Genomic DNA, 19,162 nt, shown 5'->3' with positions numbered 1-19,162 from the left:
AAGCAAGGATGGTGAGTGTCATCATGCATGCAGCACTTTGGGGTGGACACACCTGTCTCAATCAATGAGAGATTTGAAATAGACAAGATTGTGGCGTACACATTGTTGGATTACTTCATGGATGAATTTTAATAACGGAGCTTTTTCTAAGTTCAGACGCACCACCTGCAACTGGACAATGACATTTTCGAGAACGAAGAGAGTATCGCCAATACCAGGTCAATTTAAAAATCTCTGCCGACATTTTAAATAGGCAAACCTGTAATTCCCAGTAATAGATACCAAAAATCTCTGACTAAATCACATATTTTGTAACAATCTGTCGCTAGTAATAAATACCCTTGGTGTACGGATACCTTGAGAACAAGGTTCAATCTCTCATGTCTATATTTTGCACTGACCTTCTTCTCTACCCCGTTCATTGCGGAGTGTCACATGATGTCAGTGTGGGCACGTTCAAGGTCGTCATTATTTTGAGCGTGTTGTGCAGATTCTTCTTCGATGAGCTTTAATGGCGGTTGGCATCCAACATATGTTGCATTACCGCCACCAACTAGACTGGAGTATTAATCCATTATAAAACCCACCACCCTATTACACTATTTAACCCTATCTGGTCCTACACCAGGCCAACGGCCTGGGAGGACGGAACACCACCACTAAACACCCCCTGTAACTCTTCTGCAGTAAAATCTCGTAAACCCAAGTATTTCTCTGCAGCTGCCACCATAACAGCTATTTTCTGTGACTTACGTTCCATACCTGCAGTACAGTTGATAACTGTAGCAATAAACGCTAAGCCAATCACTTTGTACGGGCACAATTCTACTATTCCCCAGGTGCCTCTTATGATCCCTCCCCCTTATCCCATCTTACTCTACTTTTTTCACTGCCTCAGCATATGACACCTTCTGTACAACTCTAACCCTGGAATCCTCAACCTGCCTCTCTCGCACCGGACACCTCTGATCCCCAGCAACTCGGGCTCAGAAGCCCTCGCCACACCTCCCTTCCCAAGTAATTCATCCTCACTATCATCCAATTCACCTTCAGAGCTACTGGAGTACTGCTCACCCCGCTTGTACATGACACCCTTCACCCACCCACCTCCCTCAGAATTCAACTCCTCTTTCTCTTCCTCACTATCCATATTCGCACTATAAAACACTATTTTTCGCTCAGCTGGTGCAGCCAGCCGGCCTTTAACCTCGAGCATATCGTCTGAGCCTTCCACCTTCTTTTTCTTCTTTTGCCCCATCTTTCAGATAGTATTTGGAAAGCTAACATATAATAGCAAACACTGAATTTCATTCTTATTATCTGATAAACATTAGCGACCCTCCTTGGGCTGGCTTGTTTCTCCTGCTTCCTCTTGAAATCCCAATCCACCTGACCAAGGCATTTTGCTCAGATGGGCAGGGGCCTCATTTATAAACCATGTGCGTATGTACATAATATACTCCAAAATGTGTGTGCGTTAGTTTTCACGAAAAAGTTTGCATTTATAACAAATGATCTTGATGTGAGAATGTGCTTACGACCCCGCAAACTTTAGACCATACACACATTTATCTGTTCATCTGTTAGCAGTTGAAATATTGTATTTCATGCTGGCAATTAAGTATTTTGTGCAACTGGGGGATATGATGAGAAGCATATTAACCAGAATGCAGCTATTTGCAGTTAGTGAAAAGACCGAAAAATCAATTTATTTTTAGAATCTAAAATAATTAGACATAGGAATCTTATAATTAGACATAGGAATGTTTTTCCAATCTTTTTCCTATTTATTTTATTTTCATAACCATTGCAGTTACATGTTGTTATTACAGTGTAACAATTAATTATTACAATTAATGACAATACTTGTTACAGTGTAATTACATGTATGTAATTACATTGTATTAAGGACCCCTTAAAATGAAGTGTTATTGCTGCAATTATTGTAATGATTAAGTATTGGAAAAAGACTATGGAAATAGTGCTCATCTCTTCCATTTTGAGAGTTATTTGATAGTGGTAAGGGTTTTGGAAACTTCAGAAACTGCTCTTTCTGATAATATTTAGAAATCAAAACATTGTACCTGCATGTGGCTCTGTAGGAGGATGTGAAAAAGTGGCACTCTGGTGAAAAACATTTCCTTTTAAAACTGCTTATAACACATTCTGTTTGTGATATGAAACATTCTTAAGACGTGTGTGTTAAATACACATATTTATGAAAGGTCAAGGACGGAGGGGGGCATGACTTAAAACATGTGAGAGATATTTGAATTTTAAATTCATATTGAGTCAAAAAGACAAGTATATTTGTATATGGGTCCCGTGTGGCCCAGTTGGTAGAGCATGGTGTTTGCAACGCCAGGGTTGTGGGTTCGATTCCCACGGGGGACCAGTACGGAGAAAAAAAAAGGAAAAAAAATGTATGCATTCACTACTGTAAGTCGCTCTGGATAAGAGCGTCTGCTAAATGACTAAAATGTAAATGTATACTGAATTTAGACTACAAAATGCCAAATACACATTTAGACCTAATCACGATCTCTTCAAAGTAAGTTACTACATAATAGTCCAGTTTGTAACATTCTCTATGAAATTGACTTTTAAATGATGTATGTCCATTTTAAAAGTGGTTACAATTCATGATATTTTGATGACGATATTATGATAAAATAAAAAATGTCATTCATTTTTTTACATTTGTATTTTAACTTTTTGAAATGACTAATTAATGAACCAAAATACCAAGAAATCTCCAAATTGATAAATACATGAAAAAATATGCCTGGCTTTCAGAGAAATCACATGCAGTCTTGTTTACAAAGTTCGAACACTAGAATGTGGAACACCTCAATTAGGCTGATAGTAATCTTTTTTATTTTGTTTAATGACTATTATTTCATTATTTCAATATAGCGTACACTTTCTCGTTCTGTACTATTAACAGAGTTGGATGGGTGTGGCTTTGTGACAATGATCAAGAGCAACTGCTCACCGATTTGATAGCTCAAACGCAGACACCCTCAAAACATCAGCTAGACGGGTGTCGGCTATCACCAGTTAACACTTGATCTGACTGAATCTAGGTAATAATTAATGCACGCAAATTACAAATGCAATTTTCATAGATTTTTTATCTCCATTTTGAAGTAGTCAATTGAATTCTTCACGATTGGCTGATCCCTCCTGATGACCCCGTTTGACATGACTCCGCTAGAGGCCTCTATCATTCTCTTCCCCAGATTGCAGGGTGATGATGCAGAGTCACATGGAGCACAACAGTATGGATCCTATATATGGCAGCCTACATTAGGCGAATCTAGGCAATGCATGCCAACGTTTTGTTTTGTATAATTATTGCAATTATGCCAAGGACTATGCATTAAAATGTACAGAGAAAGTACAGGGCTAATGCCACAGTAAAGCACAAAACATAAACAAAGCCACAGTGATGTAGTCTTCTTTATGCAAGTAATTGATTATTCCGTTGACAACCCACAGGGGGTGCTATAGGCCTATGTAATTTCAATAATTTATGCCAGGCCATCAAAGTGATACAATTGGGGGTGTTTTCTGGTCAGTTTTTCTGAATATACCTTACTTACCTTTAATTAACCTGTAGACAGATTATTTATATATAATATCGTTACTATCATAGGGTTTCCTATGCCTAATTGAGAGGCAAACATTACTTCTTCAATATACAGGTAACTGCCAAGATAAAGAAAACATACAAAGGGATACAACGTATATTGAAAGCTGGTGTTTCCACACAGGTGTGGTTCCTGAGTTAATTAAGCAATGAAGATCCCATCATGCTTAGTAGCTGCCTTATTTTTATTTGTTTTATAATCGTTCTCTGTAGAGGGAGCAGCTAGTTTTTACATAGTGTACACTACCATTCAAAAGTTTGGGGTCACAAGAAATGTCCTTGTTTTTGAAAGAAATGCACATTTTTTGTCCATTAAAATAACATCAAATTGATCAGAAATACAGTGTAGACATTGTTAATGTTGTAAATGACTATTGTAGCTGGAAACGACAGATTTTTTATGGAATATCTACATAGGTGTACAGAGGCCCATTATCAGCAACCATCATTCTTGTGTTCCAATGGCACGTTGTGTTAGCTAATCCAAGTTTATCATTTTAAAAGGCTAATTGATCATTAGAAAACCCTTTCGCAATTATGTTAGCACAGCTGAAAACTGTTGTGTTCATTAAAGAAGCAATAAAACTGGCCTTCTTTAGACTAGTTGAGTATCTGGAGCATCAGCATTTGTGGGTTTGATTACAGGCTCAAAATGGCCTTCTGAGATCTTCTGAAACTTGTCAGTCTATTCTTGTTTTGAGAAATGAAGGCTACTCCATACGAGAAATTGCGAAGAAACTGAAGATCTCGTACAACGCTGTGTATTACACCCTTCACAGAACAGCGCAAACTGGCTCTAACCAGAATATAAAGAGGAGTGGGAGGCCCCGGTGATAACTGAGCAAGAGGACAAGTACATTAGAGTCCTTAACTGCCAGCTTCATTAAATAGTACCCGCAAAACACCAGTCTCAACCTCAACAGTGAAGAGGCGACTTCGGGATGCTGGCCTTCTAGGCAGAGTTCCTCTGTCCAGTTTCTGTGTTCTTTTGCCCATCTTAATATTTTATTTTTATTGGCCAGTCTGAGATATGGCTTTTTCTTTGCAACTCTGCCTAGAAGGCCAGCATCCCGGAGTTGCCTCTACACTTCAAATCAAATCAAATTTTATTGGTCAAATACAAATGGTTAGCAGATGTTATTGCGAGTGCAGTGAAATGCTTGTGCTTCTAGTTCTGACGGTGCAGCAATATCTAACATGTAGTCTGACAATTCCACAAATCTAAGTAAAGGAATGGAATAAGAGTATATACATATAAATATATCACAAAACCGGATAGCAATCTCTGCCCAGTGAAGTCTACAAAGCATATTGCATGTACAGTAACATGACCATTTAGTACCACAGAGAGCTACCACAAGTCGCAAAGAAAACAGGAGCTTCCTCCACTATTACAGCACCATTTCAACTTCAACATTTGAACATCAAATCAAATTGTATTTGTCACATGCGCCGAATACATACAGTGAAATGCTTACTTACAAGCCCTAACCAACAATGCAGTAAAAAAAAGAATAAGAAATAAAAGTAACAAATAATTAAAGAGCAGCAGTAAAATAACAATAGCGAGGCTATATACAGAGGGTACCGGTACAGAGTCAATGTACCGGTTAGTCGAGGTAATTGAGGTAATATGTACATGTAGGTAGAGTTATTAAAGGGACTATGCATAGATAATAACAGAGAGTAGCAGCAGTGTAAAAGAGGGGGTGGGGTGGTGGGGCAATGCAAATAGTCTGTGTATGCATTTGATTAGATGTTCAGGAGTCTTATGTCTTGGGGGTAGAAGATGTTTAGAAGCCTCCTGGACCTAGACTTAGCGCTCCGGTATTGCTTGCCATGCGGTAGCAGAGAGAACAGTCTATGACTAGGGTGGCTGGAGTCTTTGACAATTTTTAGGGCCTTCCTCTGACACCGCCTGGTATCGAGGCCCTGGATGGCAGGAAGCTTGGCCCCAGTGATGTACTGGGCCGTACGCACTACCCTCTGTAGTGCCTTGCGGTCGGAGGCCGAGTAGTTGCCATACCAGGCAGTGATGCAACCAGTCAGGATGCTCTCGATGGTTCAGCTGTAGAACCTTTTGAGGATGTGAGGACCCATGCCAAATCTTTGAGTCTCCTTAGGGGGAAAAGGTTTGGTTGTGCCCTATTCACGACTGTCTTGGTGTGTTTGGACCATGTTAGTTTGTTGGTGATGTGGACACCAAGGAAATTGAAGCTCTCAACCTGCTCCACTACAGCCCCGTCGATGTTAACGGGGGCGTGCTCGGTCCTCCTTTTCCTGTAGTCCACAATCATCTCCTTTGCCTTGATCACGTTGAGGGAGAGGTTGTTGTCCTGGCACCACGCGGCCAGATCTCTGACCTCTTCCCTTTAGTCTGTCTCGTCATTGTCGATGATCAGGCCTACCCCTGTTGCGTCATCGGCAAACTTAATGATGGTGTTGGTGTCGTGCCTGGCTGTGCAGTCATGAGTGAATAGAGAGTACAAGAGGGGACTGAGCACGCACCCCTGAGGGGCCCCCGTGTTGAGGATCAGCATGGCGGATGTGTTGTTACCTTCCCTTACCACCTGGGGGCGGCCCGTCAGGAAGTCCAGGATCCAGTTGCAGAAGGAGATGTTTAGTCCCAGGGTCCTTAGCTTAGTGATGAGCTTTGAGGGCACCATGGTGTTGAACGCTGAGCTGTAGTCAATGAATCAAATCAAATCAAAGTTTATTTGTCACGTGCGCCGAATACTTACAGTGAAATGCTTACTTACAGGCTCTAACCAATAGTGCAAAAAATGTGTTAGGTGTACAATAGGTAAGTAAAGAAATAAAACAACAGTAAAAAGACAGGCTATATACAGTAGCGAGGCTATAAAAGTAGCGACACTACATACAGACACCGGTTAGTCTGGCTGATTGAGGTAGTATGTACATGTAGATATGGTTAAAGTGACTATGCATATATGGTGAACAGAGAGTAGCAGTAGCGTAAAAGAGGGGTTGGCGGGTGGTGGGTGGCGGGACACAATGCAGATAGCCCGGTTAGCCAATGTGCGGGAGCACTGGTTGGTCAGTCCAATTGAGGTAGTATGTACATGAATATATCGTTAAAGTGACTATGCATATATGATAAACAGAGAGTATCAGCAGCGTAAAAAGAGGGTTTGGGGGGGTTGGGGGGGGCACACAATGCAAATAGTCCGCCTAGCCATTTGATGACCTATTCCGGAGTCTTATGGCTTGGGGCATTCTCACATAGGTGTTCCATTTGTCCAGGTGGGAAAGGGCAGTGTGGAATGCAATAGAGATTTCATCATCTGTTGATCTGTTAGGGCGGTATGCAAATTGTAGTATGTCTAGGGTTTCTGGGATAATGGTGTTGATGTGAGCCATGGACAGCCTTTCAAAGCACTTCATGGCTACAGACGTGAGTGCTACGGGTCGGTAGTCATTTAGGCAGGTTACCTTAGTGTTCTTGGGCACAGTGACTATGGTGCTCTGCTTGAACCATGTTGGTATTATAGACTCAGACAGGGAAAGGTTGAAAATGTCAGTGAAGACACTTGCCAGTTGGTCAGCGCATGCTTGGAGTACACGTAGTGATAATCCATCTGGCCTTGAGGCCTTGTGAATGTTGACCTGCTTAAAGGTCTTACTCACATCGGCTGCAGGGAGAGTAAGTACACAGTCGTCTGGAACAGCTGATGCTCTCATGCATGTTTCAGCTCGTCTGGTGGGCTCATGTCACTGGGCAGCTCTCGACTGTGCTTCCCTTTGTAGTCTGTAATAGTTTGCAAGCCCTGCCACATCCGATGAGCGTCGGAGCCGGCGTAGTACGATTCAATCTTAGTCCTGTATTGACGCTTTGCCTGTTTGATGGTTTGTCGGTGGGCATAACGGGATTTCTGCATTAAAGTCCCTGGCCACTAGGAGCGCCTAGATGAGCGTTTTCCTGTTTTCTTATGGCGATATACAGCTCATTGAGTGCGGTATACAGCTCATTGAGTGTGGTCTTAGTGACAGCATTGGTCTGTGGTGGTATGTAGACAACTACGAAAAATACAGAAACTCTCTAGGTAGATAGTGTGATCTACAACTTATCATGAGATACTCTACCTCAGGCGAGAAAAACCTCGACACTTCCTTAGATATCGTGCACCAGCTGTTGTTTACAAATATACATAGACCGCCACCCCTTGTCTTACCAGAGGCTGCTGTTCTATCTTGCCGATACAGTGTAAAACCCACCAGCTGTATGTTGTTCATGTCGTCGTTCAGCCACGACTCGGTGAAACATAAGATATTACAGTTTTTTATGCCACGTTGGTAGTTTAATCTTGCTCGTAGGTCATCGATTTTGTTTTCCAATGATTGCATGTTTGCCAATAGAACGGATGGCAGTGGGGGTTTACTTGCTCACCTACAAATTCTCAGAAAACAGCAGCAACCTCCGGCCCTTTTTCTCTGTCTTCTCGTCACGCAAATGACGGGGATTTGGGCCTGTTCCTGGGAAAGCAGTATATCCTTCACGTCGGACTCGTCAGACAGATTAACCTCTTGGGGCTAGGTGGGACGCTAGCGTGCCACCCGTGGTGCACTCCATCAACAGCAGGTGCATTTCAAGAGCGGCAAATTTGAATCCAAATAAATGTCAAAATTCAAATTTTTCAAAAATACAACTATTTTACACCATTTGAAAGATAAACATCTCCTTAATCTAACCACGTTTTACGATTTCAAAAAGGTTTTACGGCGAAAGCATAAATTTAGAGTATGTTAGGACAGTACATTTACAAGAGTTGTGTATTAATGTTTTGTCAAGTCAAAGACAGGGTCACCAAAACCATAAAACCAGCTAAAATGATGCACTAACCTTTTACAATCTCCATCAGATGACACTCCTAGGACATTATGTTAGACAATGCATGCATTTTTAGTTCTATCAAGTTCATATTTATATCCAAAAACAGCGTTTTACTATGGCATTGATGTTGAGGAAATCGTTTCCCTCCAATAACCGGCAGTCAAGTCAGCGTCACAAATTAAATAATTAAAATTAGAAAACATTGGTAAAATATTATATTGTCATTTAAAGAATTATAGATTTACATCTCTTGAACGCAATCAACTTGCCAGATTTAAAAATAACCTTACTGGGAAATCACACTTTGCAATAATCTGAGCACTGCGCCCAGAAAAATACGCTTTGCGATACAGACTAGACGTCATGTTGGGGAGATCTAAAATCGAAAATACTATGTAAATAATCCATTACCTTTGATTCTCTTCATCAGATGTCACTTCCAGGTATCACAGGTCCATAACGAATGTAGTTTTGTTCAAAAAAGCTCATCATTTATGTCCAAAAATCTCCGTCTTGTTAGCACATGATCTAAGCCAGCCGGACTTCTCGTCATGAACGAGGGGGAAAAAATATATTTACGTTCGTTCAAACATGTCAAACGTTGTATAGCATAAATCATTAGGGCCTTTTTTAACCAGAACATGAATAATATTCAAGGTGGACGAATGCATACTCTTTTATAACGTATTGGAACGAGGGTACCCAACATGAACTCGCGCCAGGTGTCTAATGGGACATCATCGTTCCATGGCTCTTGTTCGGTCAGATCTCCCTCCAGAAGACTCAAAACACTTTGTAAAGGCTGGTGACATCTAGTGGAAGCAATAGGAAGTGCCAAAATATTCCTAAGCCCCTGTGTTTTTCAATGGGATAGGTTTAAAGTCAATACAACACATCAGGTATCCACTTCCTGTCAGAAAATGTCTCAGGGTTTTGCCTGCCAAATGAGTTCTGTTATACTCACAGACACCATTCAAACAGTTTTAGAAACTTTAGAGTGTTTTCTATCCATATATAATAAGTATATGCATATTCTAGTTACTGGGTAGGATTAGTAACCAGATTAAATCGGGTACATTTTTTTTATCCAGACGTGCAAATGCTGCCCCCTAGCCCCAACAGGTTAAAGGAAAACTTCTACCAGTTCGTGGTGAGTAATCTCTGTTCTGATGTCCAGAAGTTATTTTCGGTCATAAGAGACAGCAGCAACATTATGTACAAAATAAGTAAAAAAATAAGTTACAAACAATGCAAAAAAAATGAACTAATTAACACAGCTGGTTAAGAGCACGTAAAACATCAGCCATCCTTTCCGGCGGCATTCTACATGGGTAGGCATCATCAAATCACCTCTACTTAGTCTAATACATTGACAACTAAAAGATACCGAAAACAATTTAGTCCAATCAATGTAAGCTAAATATGATGTGGCTGTCCATGGTTCTGATTTCTGTGTGTACGTGTGTGTACGTGTGTGTGTGTGTGTGTGTGTGTGTGTGTGTGTGTGTGTGTGTGTGTGTGTGTGTGTGTTCGTGCAAGTAGAAAAACATGTTGACTCACCCTACTTGTTGAGAAACGCCAATGTCATTCTCCCCTCTTTCATGTTGACAAAGCGGTCTATCACTCTGTCATACAGTACACACTTTTATTTTTTGTTGTCCTAGGTTATTCATGGGCATCGTTAGCCACTTAACATTAGCCTTCTACATCTAGCTACATATTGCACCAGGACCATTCACAGTTGAGCTCACTTAGTTTAGCTCAACGCTGACTGGCATATTTTTTTTTAAACTTTTTTTGTCACGGGGGCCAGATGCTCGTAGGCTTCCCTTGCCTTCAATGCTACCGGTGGCAAAAATGTCTTACTCGTTTCGACCAGACAGCATCAGATAGATGGTCTACACATAGTGTAATGGTTCTGTAACGACAGACACTGGGAGACGAGAAACAAGTACAGGGTGTGGATTTAATAATAAATAGATATGAAACAAAACAAGAACAGCGTCTGGACAGGAGAAACAAAACAACATCAATGCTGGCTCGGGAATGAAACTGAGGAAGTGACAGACAACGGGATGTAAATGACGTGATGAGTCCAGGTGAGTCCCATAATTAAGCACAGGTGCGCATAACGATGGTGGTAGGTGTGTGTAATGATGAGTGAACTGGTGACCTCAAGCACCGGAGAGGGGGAGCAGGAGCAGACATGACACAGAGAGACAGAGGGGCACTGTTTCGCTCGCTCGATCTCTCTTGTGAGATAAACTACCGTTCAAAAGTTTGGGCTCACAAGAAATGTCCTCGTTTTTGAAAGAAATGCACATTTTTGGTCCATTAAAATAACATCAAATTGATCAGAAATACAGTGTAGACATAGTTAATGTTGTAAATGACTATTGTAGCTGGAAATGGCAGATTTCTTTATGGAATATCTACATAGGTGTACAGAGGCCCATTATCAGCAACCTTGACTCCTGTGTTTCAATGACACGTTGTGTTAGCAAACCATGTTAATCATTTTAAAAGACTAATTGACCATTAGAAAATCCTTTTGAAATTATGTTAGCAGAGCTGAAAACTGTTGTGCTTATTAATTAAGGAAGCAATAAAACTGGCCTTCTTTAGAAAAGTTGAGTATCTGGAGTACAAGCATTTGTGGGTTCGATTACAGGCTCAAAATGGCTAGAAACAAAGAACTTTCTTCTGAAACTCGTCAGTCTATTCTTGTTCTGAGAATTGAAGGCTATTCCATGTGAGAAATTGCCAAGAAACTGAAGATATCATACAACGCTGTGTAATACTCCCTTCACAGAACAGTACAAACAGGCTCTAACCAGAATAGAAAGAGGAGTGGGAGGCCCCGGTGCACAACTGAGCAAGAGAAAAACTACATTAGAGTGTCTAGTTTGAGAAACAGACGCCTCCCATGTCCTCAACTGGCAGCTTCATTAAATAGTACCCGCAAAACACCAGTCTCAACATTGTCATGGCGTGGCCCTCTTTGGGTATAGCGAGTGCCTTCCCCCTCTCTCTCCCTCTTACACCCAGGCTCTGTTATCTCAGGTCATAAATTCCTAGAGGAGACTCTCCTCAGGGCCAGGCAGTATAGCAAGCAGAAAGAGACACAGAGAGAACAAAGGAACTTCTTCTACATCACAGAACAATATCCATGTTTTGGAGAATGTGTAAAGGGTCGGTGGAGAAACCAGCTACGACTGGTCCATTTTGTTTTATGATTGTGACATCAGGAAAGACAATACAGCCACATTACCATAACTGTGTTTATACAGGAGCCTCAGTTATGAGGTTTTGCATCTAATTATTGTATAAAATGAATGAGTAAAGATGAAACTATTTGTGAAATTATGTAAGGTGATGTTGAACCGCTAATGTGAGAGAATTGTATTTCTGTTTAAGGTTTAACTAAGTCATTGGCCCGTCCCATGAGCACAGACACTGATCTGGCGTCATGGGACAGCCCTTTCCTACTGTTATGAATATAACCCCCACCTGAAGAAATTTCCTTCAGACCATGCCTATCTCGGTCAGCTGAGGGAGCTAAGGTTTGAGTAGAGACCACAAGAATCTCAGTATAAGCTAAGGTTATAATGGTTGTTGAAACTCTGAGACTATCGATTCCGACAGAATAAGAGCAACTCTTCGATACTAATTACTAGTCTGCAGCAAGGAATTATGTACCATTGAATGCGAAGACCGACCACCGAAACATCTATTCTATAAGAACATTTCTGAATGGGACTCTGAAGTATCCATTCTAACCACGAAAGACTCCTTGGAAGCAGATGGATAGACAAGCGGATGAACTTTCCAACAGAAAGACGGACGATTCCAACAGAGATCACGATGACACACTGAGCGTAAATATATATATTGATTGCAATTATTCCCGAATGAGTGAGCGTTCATGTGCAAAGGATTAGCATTTCAATCAATATAATTATCAACGTTGTAGTGACTTTTGTCTTTCGCGCCCTTCTCAGTCCACACCCACTTCCCTTTGTCCGCCAAGCAGTCATATCGGCTTAGAGAACATCACCTATCATTTCCTTGTAACCTATCTACTGTTTGTTTGTTTGTTTATGCATTTCTGTGATTATTTAGTTAGTTAGTTAGTAAATAAATGATTAAGGCAATTGATGTATGGATGATCCATAATGAAGGCTGGGTTCGTGCAGATAACCAACAACTTACGACGTTTGGAATGAGACTAACGTGAGGTAAAGAATAATTCATTAATTAGAAGACTAATTGATCAGATATTAAAATATCTGAAAAGTTATATTAGGAAAATTATAATTTTGTAATCTGAAGATTTTCCTTGGTGCCCCGACTTCCTAGTTAATTACATTTACGTGATTAGTTTAATCACGTAATAATAATTACAGAGAATTGATTTGATAAAATAAGTCTTCATGTTAATGATGCCAAAGACACGACAACGTCAACAGTGAAGAGGCGACTCCAGGATGATGGTCTTCTAGGCAGAGTTCCTCTGTCCAGTGTCTGTTCTTTTGCCCATCTTAATCTTTTCTTTTTATTGGCCAGTCTGAGATATGGCTTTTTCTTTGCAACTCTGCCCAGAAGGCCAGGGGTAATTACAGGCAAATATATTGATAAAAGTTACCTTGTCCGAGAGAGATTTGCGTGACTATCAAAATGTCACGCAAGGGTAAGCCTGCACAAAACACAGACCTTAAATTAAATAGTTCTAAAATCCCCTACAGAAATATGAATGGTGGAAAATGATTGGAACAATTTCTGGGTTTTACCACTAGGTTTTATGGGTATTATGACTCATACTGTGGTACTCAATTCACCAAGCATGGACTGATTCATTCTGTGAGGAGAACCATCCTACTGCAGTTTGAACTGGCCCTGCCATTATAATTTAGACATTGGGACCACATACTGTATGCTTTTGCCTGTTGTCTTTTCTGGATTTTGTCTTACATTTTATAGTTGAAGAACACCCAGCACAGATACACGTGCTTGTTTGAGCATTGTCTCTCACTTTTGTCCCCCATGATCTATTCACTAAGTCCTGCAGTTTGAACTAGCACTGACGTTCTATTTGGACATTGAGACCACAAATGCATTTGTCTGTTGTCTTTTCTTTGTGGGTTTTTAAGAGTGTTGGGCCAGTAACTTAAGTTTGGTTGTTTGAATCCCCGAGCCAACTAGGTAAAAAAATCTGTTGACGTGTCCTTGAGCAAGGCACTTAACGCTAGTTCTTCAACCCTAGTTCCTTCTGTAAGTCGCTCTGGCTAAGAGCGTCTGCTAAAAGACAAAATAATGTACTGTAGATAGTCCAAATATTGCATGAAACACCTTTGCTATTTGTCTCTACTCAATAAATGGTGAATCACTAATTGTGATGTTTTTTTTTTATTCGTATGTACAGTATATGCAGGAAACGTACATGATGGAAATGTCTCACACTCCGTCATAGTTAGTAGAATAATGAATGCATTGGCAAGACTTTGGCACTCAACATTTAGAAGGTTAGTAGGAAAGTTTATAATTTAAACCACCTAAATATACTCACATTCACTGAACATTTAGTAACTGCTTTTTATATAATCCTACAGGCTCTATCATTCGCCATACCTTATATTCCAATGCACCCAACAAAATGCATGTCCACCACTAGGTAGCCTAGTGGTTAGCGTGTTTGACTAGTAACCAAAAGGTTGCAAGATCGAATCCCTGAGCTGACAAGGTAAAAATCTGTCGTTCTCCCCCTGAACAAGGCAGTTAACCCACTGTTTCTAGGCCGTCATTGAAAATAATAAGTTCATTTGTTCTTAACTGACTTGCCTAGTTAAATAAATACAAATATTGGGCTGTTGTTCTTTGGTGACCAGAGTTTGATTTCTAAACCAAATTAGTTATCTTATTGCAGAGCACATTATACAACTGTTTTTAGAAAATATTGTATTACAAGGTATTGCCATATGTGTGGGTTATGTATTGGCTAATATGCATCTGCAGCTGTTGTTTTTAAACCTTCATTCTAGCGTACATGACACACATCTTTCTATCTGCATGCCTTTATTGGGTTTCTATGAAAAGTATATGATTGAATGTGTCTTTAAGCCTGCAGCTAGTTACTTTAAATGAGACATATAATCATGCCAAAACATGATTCAACAAATGAATTCACTGACAGAGGTAACTAATGAAACAGGAACTGAGATTTACATGTACAGTAGCTGGCTAGTCTGTAACATTGGCTAGCTTTCAATAAATTGGGTAAATAGTTAATGGAGTTACCTCTTCATATGATCAAGACAATTCGTATTGCATGATGCATATTTTAAGTGAACTCAAAAACAGATATTTATCTCATTTCAGTCTGGGAGCTAGCTAACTATATCTGTTCCTCTTCATCAGACAGCAGCTGGCGTTTTCATGAGGTTGTGTTTACATCATAGATAGAATCCGGCCATTGGCTGCCTTCATCACGAGGGGTATGCACGGGAGTTTGATTGGTTTCAAGTTTAGTAGTTCAGCAAATTTGCCTGAACGGCCGAGTGTTGAAATATACTTTTTATGAGAAAATGTGCAAGAATTGAAGGTGCCAAGACATTTTATAGTAAGAATGTTTTACTGCCATATACAAAAAAATCAGCAACTCCCTCGACGGGGATCAATCAACTTCACGTTTTAAGGCTTCGGCCCACCATCTATAGTTTAATGTATAAAAATGCTGAGTTGCCCATTATTTTTGGCTACCATGGGTAGAAGAAGAGATCTCAATGACTTTGAAAAAGGGGTCTCAAAGGGGCATAGAGGGTTTAAAGTGTGTGTGTGTGTGTCTCAGTTACCAGATCTCAACCAAAATTGAACACGTATGGGAGATTCTGAAGCAGTGTTTTCCACCACCATCAACAAAACACCAAACACCAATGGTGTTGTATCCCTCCAATATAGTTCCAGACACTTGTAGAATCTATGCCAAGGCGCATTGAAGCTGTTCTTGCGGCCCATGGTGGCCCAAAACCCTATTAAGATACTTTATATTGGTGTTTCCTTTATTTTGGCAGTTACCTGTAGTTTAGGTCTACTGTATCAATATTGATGCAATATGGGTTTACCCCAAAGGGGGGCAGTATAGTAACATAAAGCAACGAGGATGTTTTCAAGACTTTGGGGTTTTCAGTCTTCATCCCTTAGGATAATTGACTCATAAATGATACTTGTAGTCTCAATTGTAATTGTCATCAGATTCATATGTGTACTATGTAATGTTGTCAGTCCGTTTCTTCAATCAATGAGAGTACTCGCTGTGTGTAGGGCTAAAGCATTGATGGCCTTTAATGATCACAGACATTATGCTCTCTCTGTGATATTGTTCCTCAGCTCCAATAGCGTGGATTCCCTATCAATGGATGGCCATCTCTAAATCAAGTGGGTGGCCTGTCAGTCTCTTTCTGGCTTGACACATTTCCCACTATATATTTTGGAGTAATCAAGGCCTCCCTTTGAACATTCCCTCTGGCCCCTAATGGTCTACCTCTCAGATCTGCAGCCATGAGAGAGAGAGAGACTGCTGTGCTCCAGAGATGGAAACCATGGATCAGTGTAGTCTCTGGGGGGGAAGTCTCAGTGGGTTCATCTTAGGAGAGCTGGATGGAAGCCGCGAGCTCCACTGGATTTTGGGAGAGGCTTTGAATGGAGGACAGCAATGGGTAATTGGTAATAACAGTGTAAACCCTAATGTAGTGCACCGCTGTTGGAGTTGCTGCTGTGACTGAGGCTGTGACTCTAGCAGTGCAGTGGCCTCATGTGGCCCCAACCCCCCATTCACCCCCATTGGTGAATGGGATGACACAATAGGGGGAGGGGGGCAGCAGTGGCTCAGAAAGGCCCCCGGTCTCTTGCTTCAGTCTATGGGAACTAACCAGGGCCCCGGGGCCTATTTTTCAGTGAATTATGAAAATGACAACAGGAAGGATTCCCATCTCTATAGTTTGCAGGGGGTTGGCTTGGCTAGCAGGGCCTAATAGGGGTGACAGGTACAGTACAAACAAGGGAAAGTGAGCAAGCACAGACGTGGCGATGAGGTTTCACACACAGAGACTGTGTCCTAAAAGCCAAGCAAAAGTAATGAGATCAAGTGTTTATGATCCTGGAAAAGCGAGGGCACCTATATACTCGAGACTTACCATCAATTTCTCTCCCTGGAAAAGACGGAGGGAGAGAGAGAGAAAAAAGAGAGTGGGAGCCTGACTGTGATGGAGAGCTCAGTCCATGGAGCCGGGGTTGAGAATTTATGGTCAGGAAGAGGGATGAAAGTGTAATTTACAGTCCAAACTCTACCGTTCCCCTGCCCTCCCCTCTTGTAATGAGAAACGGCTGTTTTTGTTGCACAGGATGAAGGCCTGGTAGATTAGACCAGAGTAGACCCATCCCCCTAGCTATGACACATCCTTAGTTTTTATTTCTGTCCCTGCTTTTATAGCCCCTGCCCAGGCTCCAGCGTTTGGCCCAGTACTCAGAGACTGCCGCCCCGCTTGCACTAGCTGGGTCATTCCCGTTCCACCTCCCAAGATGGCCTCCCGTTGCTCCCAGCGGCATGCAGTGCGGAAGCTGGCTTTCCATACTGTTGCTCCAAACCGTCATCACCTGGATGAACTGAAATTCCCCAACCTGCCCCACATTTCAAGCCATTTTCCCATGCTTCAATGGAATAAATACAGTATTGTCTCCATATGGCCACTCACAGCCATTTTATACAGCCTATGTTAACAGTCCAGCACTGAATGTACCACCAACACAGCCCTCCATTGCCCAGAGTGATTATACTCTATGTCAGGGATGGGCAACTTTGATGGGGTGGGTGCCACAAAAAAAATCTGAACTCATCATTAGGGGTTGCATACCCACATCCATACCCACATATGCAGTCTGAGCCTTTTGGGGGCCCTAAGTTACATTTTGTTGGGGGTCTCCCTCTTGACAGCAGAAAAAAACATTGTTTTCGCATTAATTTCCTGCAATTCTACACATTTTGCCTGGGCCGTAGAGAAAATGTTGCAGTTTTTAAGTAAGTTTGCTGCAATTCTACAAATATAGCCATAGGGCGGAAAATATTTAGCAATTTTATAACCAATTTCATGCAAATCTACTCATTTTGCCATGGAACAGAGAGAAAAATTTGCAGTTTTACAGCTGATTTCCTGCAATTCTACACAATTTGCCATAGGGTGGAGAGAAATGTTTGCATTCTTTAATATATCTAAGTGAAAGTGACTAAGAAAATCAATGGGGGCCCACGATCAGTAAATCCACCATGATTATTACAAGTTTAGATAGCCGTCTAGACTAACTTACAAATCTAAAACATTTTAGCTGACAGACTAATTGAGTGACTGTCAGTGATTCACATAACAAGAGAAAAAAATTCTGATGCACAACCACATTTCGGAATTGCACCTTGTGTATTCTACTATTCTAACTCTCAACAGTAAATTGAGACTCAACTTGATTTCCCATGAAACATTTTGGGAAATTGATCCCCAGGCCGTGAGCTGCCAGTTTCCCAACCCTGCTCTGTTGTTCTACTGTTATTGTGCCACTGAATGAGATCAACATTATAATAGAGACATAATGGAGACATAATAGAGCGGTTGGAGAGATTGACTGTGGGGAATGTGCAATGTTGTCAGATTTATGTTATTTTAATTTGGGCTTGTGCATCGTGGTTCAGTTTTTATGGAGACATTACATGAGATTTGTGCACTTCCTTCAGCAATGACAAACATATGCCGTGAATGTTGAGTTCCTCAGGTGCTGTCATTATAAATTTAAAGAGCCCGTGAAAGGCAGTCTTAATATGTGTGTCAATTATTATGGTGACTGTATACTTACTGGTATAGTACACAAATACAGATCATTGGTATAAATGTAGGCTACTGTACTGTATATCTATGGCATATACAGGCCAACTACTGTATGTGTGAAAAGTAAAAACCATTGAGAGACCACGGAGAACAAAAAGGAAATGGAAACATGGAAATGGAAAGACTAATAATAATATTTGATTACACAGGAAGAAACTGACTACTGTAAAATATACAATGATCATGCTAGTGTGTCTGCCATGTTTACTGAATCTGAATTTTATTCAAGCTTTCACAGAAGTAATAAGATATATCATAATGATACTAATAGTCGTTATGATCAATGATATACTGACGTCGGCATTTTCTATCCACAATATCCACAATATGAACGCGTATTTAACGTATACCTTCTCATGAAGCTAATATTTTTGTGTAAAGCAAATAGACCCAGGGAAAGCTAAACAAAATGTGACAATGATTGCTCATAGATTAGTGTCAAACGGTACAAAAGCTTTAGTTGCTCTGTCGTATCAGGCTGACAGTAGTTGAATAATGCAATGATTATTTCCACTGACAAAGCTGTATATAGCACAGAACATAAAGGCTGTGCAATATGTCGGACCCTGTTGCAAAAATACATGATTACTAAGCAGCTGTAGACGGTTTACATGTAACCAGAGGCATATGATTATGGAAATATTGATGCGTTGATATATAACTGTGCCTTTACAATGGTCTCGCTCATCGTCTAAACTCAGCAAAAAAAAGAAACGTCCTCTCACTGTCAAC

This window comes from Salmo salar, chromosome ssa05 (assembly GCF_905237065.1).
Source record: "Salmo salar chromosome ssa05, Ssal_v3.1, whole genome shotgun sequence".
Taxonomy (NCBI): Eukaryota; Metazoa; Chordata; class Actinopteri; order Salmoniformes; family Salmonidae; genus Salmo; species Salmo salar.
Note: the sequence above shows the minus strand (reverse complement) of the source record.